The sequence below is a fragment of the Canis lupus genome, chromosome 26, assembly GCF_048164855.1.
Source record: "Canis lupus baileyi chromosome 26, mCanLup2.hap1, whole genome shotgun sequence".
NCBI lineage: Eukaryota > Metazoa > Chordata > Mammalia > Carnivora > Canidae > Canis > Canis lupus.
Window position 1 is genome coordinate 44,750,001 of NC_132863.1, and position 7,819 is coordinate 44,757,819.

The 7,819-nt window shown below is 50.8% G+C and overlaps 1 long non-coding RNA gene across 1 annotated transcript in view; it reads left to right on the forward strand.

The window, feature by feature from the left end:
• LOC140617927 (uncharacterized) overlaps positions 1 to 3,924 on the forward strand; it is a 9,006-nt gene extending 5,082 nt beyond the window's left edge. Inside the window, exon 3 of the long non-coding RNA XR_012018076.1 lies at positions 3,755 to 3,924. This is a non-coding gene — a long non-coding RNA (uncharacterized lncRNA). The remainder of the gene's footprint in view (positions 1 to 3,754) is intronic.
• Positions 3,925 to 7,819: the final 3,895 nt, after the last annotated feature.

Consider the following 7,819-nt stretch of genomic DNA (forward strand, 5'->3'; position numbering starts at 1 on the left):
TTTCCCAGACAGCCCCCCTTTCCCATCTCCCCACCACAAAGAGCCATTTTTTCATTAGGAGTCCAGTTCAAAGGTTTCCCAAAACATCATTAACGCTCAACAAAGGGAAGCCATCAGGCTGCCTATGCAGGAAGGTTGTGGACAGCTTGCCAGTTATCAACTGGAGATAATTAAATCATGAGTTCACAACAGCCCCCTCAGGACCAGGCATGCTTTTTCTCTTCCCTCCCGGTTTGCTGCCTGCAACATGGAGAGGGAAATGGGTTTGTCCCCAGGAGAGAGAAGGGAAAGCAAAATACTCCTCATCGGTGGAAAGTGCAGGAATCAGGAGGAACAAGGGGCCAGCCCCCAGGGCCTGGATTGATTTCCTGATCAGCGGGAGCTGCTGCCAGCCACCGAGGAGGGCCTGTGTCATCGGGCCGTGGTCCCGCACCAGGAAGCCGTGCCCCTGTCCCCTGACTGCTGCTGGCTTCTCTGGGAACAAAGTGGCTCCCACGGCCCCGGGGCTCTGGGTGGTCACCACGGCTGCGCCTCTCTGAGGGATCAGCGCTTGGTCGACAGTAGCTGAGGCTTGTTCTCCTTCATTCTCCCAAAGGCTCCACAATGCACGTCCCAGTCCATTTGATAGACGAGGAAGCCGAGACCCAGAGAGGGAAAGGGATTTCTCCAAGTCACAGAGTTAAGTGCTAAAGCCAAGATGCAAATCCTGATTGGGCCAGCGTCAGGCCCCAGCTCTGGCCTTCTCTGTGATTCTCCAGTGTGTTCCCCAAGTAAAAGCAAGAGCCCTGGGCTCTGTGTTAGCTTGATTATGTGCCAGCCCCATCATGGGTCACTTGCCTGCCCCTGCCAACTTCCTCTGCAAGTCTTTGGGAGCTATTCTTCTGAAAAACAAGGGGGAGCCTCCCAGGGCCCAACCTGTGTGGGCAGGAGGTCAGGAATGGCTGGATCAAGGCTCCAGGGCCTGCCTCCCCACCTGGGGGAACATGCCAGTTTCCTGCTGCCCGGCTGGCAGGTGCTCAAGAGGCTCCAGGAACACGGGATTCTGGGCACCCATGCAAGTGGGTCATCGTGTTCGGCAAGACTGCCGCAAGGATGAGGTCATTGTGTTCTATGACATAGACCCTCCAAGAAGTCGTGCTTTCCCCCTGAACTAGAACTCGCTTCTAACACAGAAAGAAGGCAAAGTTGTTCCAAGAGACAGTGACCACCAAGGGACCCTGTCCTGTGACTTCCCTGTACCTGCCAACCAGTGATGCTGAAAATAACGCCGTGGGAGGAAAGGGAGAGAGAAGACAGCTATGGTCCCTTCTCCTCCCCGTCCTTCCTGACGCAGCCGGAGCTGGAGCCGGAGCCAGGTAGGATGTGCACGTGTCAAGAAGTGAGATCAAAACGGCTGACTTGGGTGTTTAGTGGTTTAGCGCTGCCTTTGGCCCAGGGCCTGATCCTGGAGACCCAGGATCGAGTCCCATGTTGGGCTCCCTGCATGGAGCCTGCTTCTCCCTCTGCCTGTGTCTCTACCTCTATCTCTGTCTGTGTTTCTCATGAATAAATAAATAAAATATTTTTTAAAAAAACAAAAACAAAAAAACAAAACGGCCGACTTAGTTCCCGACAGTGTTTCTCCTGTTCTGGGAAGAACGAGCTAGGAAGCCCAAACTGTGTAAGTTTGGTGACTCTGCATGCGCGTTAAATGCTCTTATATTTCCATTTAAAACTGATGTTGTGTGATGTGAAGGTGAATGATCAAATTCACGGCAATAATTGGAGACCTTTCCCTCACTTAGGAGCACTGCGGATGGCGCACAGACAACACCGTGGCGAGTCAAGGGGGAGCACCCGGTGTGGCCACTTTAGGGCATGTTACCCCGGCTTTGGGACGAGGTGGCCACAGCTTTATTTTGCGCTGGCTCCAGGCTGAGGCAGGGACCTGGCTCCTCCAGGCCCAGGCCCCTGCCCCGCGTGCTGTTGGACACCAGGCAACGGGCCGTAAGGCTGGAGAGAGGCAGCTCTTGCTGCAGGCCCTGGGGCCGTGGCACCTGCTCGGCACACATCTCCTCGCTGAACGTTCCCAAAAGCCCCAAGTGCTGCCGTTATCCTCGATTTACGATGAAGAAACTGAGGCTTGAGAGGTAGAGTGGCTTGTGCCAGCGGGTGGGGGCCAAGCTGATGCTGGCATGCAGACCCGTCTCGAAACCCCAGGCTTTCCCTCCCGCCCCGTCACCCCATTTGGCAGGCGCATGAAATAAAATCATGTCCTGCGGGCTCTTGGCTTTGCAAGGTCTGCTTCCTCTCAAACTTTGGTTCCCAAAGCCCCTGGCAGCCTGTCACCCACCCAGAGAAGTGTCCACCTAAAAGTTCAGGGAGATACCGGGTGGGGAGGAGAGATGGAAAAGAAGCAGCCGATTTTCATGGCTTATTTATTGTCAGATGTTTCGTTGGGCCCTTGTGGCGGCCTGGCTTGACCCCGTTGGCCTCGGCCGCGCGGGTCACAGCACACCGGGCCACCTCCCCAGGACCGCGAGCGCCCATGTCCGGGCTAATTATATATTCCTGTCTGCCCATACGCTCCTGTTTGCGACAACCTGGGTACTCTCGAAATAAATGGCAATCTAAAATTGAGAACAGCTAGAATTCCTGAATCAATTTTCACATCCTCCAACTTTGAAGCATAATTCATCTCTCCGTCTTGTGCTTGCGTGGAGACGGGACGGCTTCACGTTTGCCATGTAATTTCCCGAGGAGCAAATCAGTACTCTGCAGCGTCTCCGTGACTCCGTGCCCCCTCTGAGCCCTGAAATAAAAGCAAGAAATGCCAAGTCTCCCCGCTTTATTAAACCATGTGGGCAAAGGAGTGCAAGGAAGATGTATAATTTATTTGCTGAACTGCAAAGACAACCGCAAAGAATCCAACCTATAATTGTGAGGATAATCACTCCCATTACTGAGCGGTGCTTGTCTGCTGCGTGGGGAGGGCGGCGGGGCGCCGAGCTTGCACGTGTCACAAGTGTGACACCGAGCAGAGAAGCGTGCTTTGCTGCCATGCTACTGAGAATTGGGTTTTCTGGAAATGCACATAGATTTAAATATGTAGCCAGCGCAGGTCTTATAAAACATGCCCCTCGATGCATTTTTGCACCTGGCATGTGCACATTTGCTATTTTACACATATGCGAGCCTGTCTGACCCCCACCATGAGCAGGATGCCTGCCCATACCTCCTGCCCTTGTTAGGGCTGTTCTGCAGATGAGTTTTTCTTGCTTTTGAACTTTTCCTCAAGGGAACTGTAAGGCATGTGGCCTTTGTCATTTTTTTTTTTTTTTTACTCCCTCCCTGTTATTTCTCTACAGTGCTTCCCAGTCTGGAACGTTATGGGAGCTTGCTCTTTTTCCTTGCTGTGTAGTACTCCATTGTGGGATTAGGCCACAGTTGGTCCCTCCATTCTGCTGTGGGTGGGCATTCCAGTTGTTTCTGGTTTTCTGGTGGCCGTGAGCCTCATCAGGAGGTCTGCATTGCTTGTACTGTATGCGGGCTCCCCCCCTGTGGACGTGTATGTCATGCACACACACACTTATGCACACACGCCTGCACCTGGAGTCCTCACCAGCACCTTCTTGATCCTTTCTCCTCCTCCTCAATTTTGACTGCTCAGGAGGCCAGAGAGCAAACACCCACCATGCCCGACTGGAAGGCTTGGGCCTGCTTCTTTCAGGAAGTGAATTCATCATTTCTAACCCAGTGGCTTCTTATTTTGCAGCTCCTCTGAAGTCTGTGCGGTCCCGGGAGACTTCACTTCCCTTCCCGGTTCCCGGCAGCACGTTGCCTTTATTCGGAGTTAACTACTAGACCTAATTAAACAGCATCATCTCCTCAGAGTGGCTGATTTTCTTCCCTTCTGAATACAAATTAAACTTCCATGCCGTTAACATTCAGGTCAGTTTATCAGAATCAACCTCTTCCAAAACTCCAAGGCCAAAGTGACTTCAAAGTCAGCCCCGTGCCTCCTGGCTGCCGGGGAGGCCCCGCAGCGCCCCGACTCGTGTGGGGACTCCACCCGGGAGCCCCTGCAGGAGGAGGGCTGGGCTGGGGTCGCCCTGGCGGGTCCGCGGCGATCAGACCCCACGGTGCCGGCCCCCTTTGCTGGCTACGGCACTCACTCCCTGGTTCATGGAGATTCGAAATCTTCCTTATTCTATTTGTCTAGTCTCGTCAGGGGGCAACTGTTGATTCAGCGCCTCTGTGTGCCAGGCACGGCGCTGGGCTCTGCGGAAGCCTCGGTGCGCAGGACACACGCGTCGGGGAGACGGAGAACGGGAACCCCCAGCTCTGTGTGCACCTGTGCCTGCCGGTGGGGTGCGGTGCCACAGAAGTGACAGGGAGACGTGCCACGATTGCGGGATTCCAACTGAGGCCGAGGCTGGGGGGCTCGTGGGGACTTACACGAGGCTGGGGCCTCTCCGTCATCCTCGGAATGACACAGCTGGTCATGGGATCGTCAGGCCTCGGCAGGTAAGCTCCTTTGCTGGAGGGTCTGGGTGGTCGAGCCTCAGGCCATCCTTCACAGGTGCGTGGCCCCTCACTGTACCTGGAAACACCGGACAGGTGCCTGCCCGTAGTGAGCTCCGTAATTGTGCGAGTGAGCTATTATCCTTACCAGGGTCCTAGTGTGTGCCTGTGTGTGCTGCGGGTTGGACAAGAGAAGCAGCTGTCTGCCTGTCTGTCTGTCTGTCCCTGCCTCCATCTATCATGGTTGAGGCCTGAGAGGAAGCTGCACTCTACTTTGACCTAGGAAAAGTGTTTCCCTATTTTGAAAGTGCCCGGCCACTGTGATTAGTTTTTGGAACGTGGCTGACACAGTTTGGGACTTGCTTTTGCTTTCTGGCCGGAGGCGATCGTTTCCTATTTACTTTGCAGGCTTGTGACCGGCTAGGCCGGCGCTCTTCCTCGGGGCCGGGGCTCTGTGAAAGGGTTCTGCTCTGTCCCTGGTGGGGGGGCCCCCTCGCGTGCTCAGGGGGGAAGGTCCTGTTCACATCCTGCAAATAAAGGAACAGACTTGAGATGGGGAGGATCAGGGGGTAAACCTGCAGGAGCATGTGTGTGTGCATGTGTGCGTGTGTGTATGTGTATGTGTGTGTGTGTGTGTGTGTGGATGTGACTGTGTGAGTGAGCATATGTGGATATGTGTGAGGGTGTATGGATGTGAGTGTATGGGGTGGATGTGAGTGTGTGTGTACTTAGGGATGTAAGTGAGTGTGTGGATATGTGTGAGTGTGTGGGTGTGCTGTGAGTGTGTGGATGCGAGTATGTGGATATGTGAGTGTGCAGATGTGAGTGAATGTGTGCAGATGTGTGAATGTGTGGATGTGTGTGGGTAAAAGTGCGGATGTCAATGATGGTATAGATGTGAGTGGACTGTATGTGTGTAGATATGGGAGTGTGTGGATGTGTGTGAGTGTGCGAGTGTGTGTGTGTGTAGATGAGAGTGTGCATATAAGTGAGTATATAGGTGTGAGTGAGTTGTGTGTGTGAATGTGTGAGTGGATGTGATGTGTGTGGATGAGAGTGTGTGAATGTCTGAGTGTGCGAGTGTGTGGATACGAGTGTGTGCGTGGGGGGAGGGCTGAGGGAGGGTCTGCGGGGTGAAAGGAGGGGCGCTGGCTGAGACTGGGAAAGGAGAAGGAAGAAAAGCAAGTGTGGCTGCTTTTGTATGCTCATTGTTAAAAAAAAAAATCTTATGTTTAAAAAGCCTTGAAGAAGAAAATAAAAACTACTAGGACTCTCATTAATTGGAAAGGGCCACTAGCATTATTTTAGGGTTATGTCTTTGCAGAATTGTTTCATGATACATTAAACAAGAAGAAACAGTTTTGAAGAGGTAATATATTCACATAGTTTAAAACCAAACTATATGAAAGGCAAGAGGTGCAAAGTCTTGCTCCCACCCTGGATTCCCGTCCTACCCCCCGCTCAGTTCCTTCTGCCCAACCCGGAACATCCTTTATTTATTTTTATGGCAAGGATCTCTATGTAGTTACAGGCAAATGCAAACACGTATTTAATCCGGTCTTATACACAAAAGGCGTCATACTTGCACACCGCTCTGCACCTCACTGGCTACACCAACAATGCATCATAGAGACTTTCTCAGGTCAACTCTCAAGAGTTCTCTCATTTTTAAAAACAGCTGGATGAGGGGGCGCCTGGGTGGCTCAATGGTTGAGCGTCTGCCTTTCGCTCAGGGTGTGACCCTGGAGTCCTGGGATCGAGTCCCGCATCGGGGTCCCCGCAGGGAGCCTGCTTCTCCCTCTGCCTGTGTCTCTGCCTCTCTCTGTGTGTCTCTCATGAATAAATGAATAAAATCTTAAAAAAAAATAAAAATAGCTGGATGACGATCCATCATGTGGCTGTACCATGACTTATTTAATGACTCTTCCTAATACTTTCCTTTGCATACAGAAATATGCCCTCATACGCATTTTAAGCCATAACAAGATTATTCTACCCATATGATATTGTCAACTCCTTTTTTTTTTTTTTTTTGCACTAACAATCTACAGTGGACATCTTTTTTTTTTTTTTTTTTTTTTTACAGTGGACATCTTTTCATGTTAATCAAAATTTGATCACATCACCGTTGTTAATGATGTCACACGATCCCATGGTGTGGATGGTCTTACGTTGTTTTATATTTCCCTACTCATGGGCAATTAGGTAGTTTCTGCTTTTTGCTCTTCCAGAGGGGACTGGGAATGAATGTCCTTGTATACATTTATGGATTTGTTTCCTTTATTTTTTTTTAATAAATTCCTGCCAATGGATTTTTGTTGCATTAAAGGGCACGGGTGTTGCTGGGGCTTTTTGCCAGTTGCCCTCCAGGATAGCTGTGCCAGGCTGCCGTCCACCATGGGTGGATGGGAGGACCCATCAGGAGATGGGCTGCTGGTCACCAATCCTGTATGCGACCAATCTTTTCTACCTTTGCTGATTGAACACATGAACCATGATGTGATTACTTCAAGGGGTGTAACCCTACACTTGTCTTCTTGTAGAAATCAACGTCCTAGGACACAGTTTAAAGAAGGATGGCACAAACTTCCAGTTATAAAATAAATAAGTCACAGAGAGGAAAAATACTGCACAGGGAATTTGGCCAATAATATTGTAATAACGTTGTGTGGGGACAGATGGTGACTCCACCTACTGGGGTGAGCACTGAGTAACATACAGAATTGTTGAGTCACTCTGTTGTGCACCTGAAATTAATACAGTATTATATGTCACCTGTGCTTTGATAATAGTTTTTTTTTTTAATGGGATGGATTCCTGGGGTGGCCTGGCCATATGGTGGCCCCAACCAGACTGTTTCTCTGGAACACTGACTTTGGGTCCATGAGCAGGTTGGGAGATGCTGAGGCAAACCTTCTGTCCTGGAGGATTATTCTGTGCTTTCTGAGTTTATCTGGACTGTAGATAAAGAATTTTTTTTTAAAATAATTTATTTACTAATTTATTTGAGAGAGAGAGAGAGGGAACGGAGGGAGGAGGGGCAGCAGGAGAGGGAGAGAGAATCCCAAGCAGACTCCTCGCTGAGCATGGAGCTTGACACTCAGCTCAATCTCATGACCCTGAGATCGTGACCTGAGCCAAAATCAAGCTGGATGCTTGGCCGACTGAGCCCCCCAGACGCCCCTGGACTGGGGACTTTTGATTAGCATAGAGGGTGTTTCAGTTCACTGCCTTCTGATGATGCAGATATTTTGCATTTATTGAGTGCTTTTAGGGGCCCTGCATTAAATCCAAGATTTACATGGATTGTCTCATT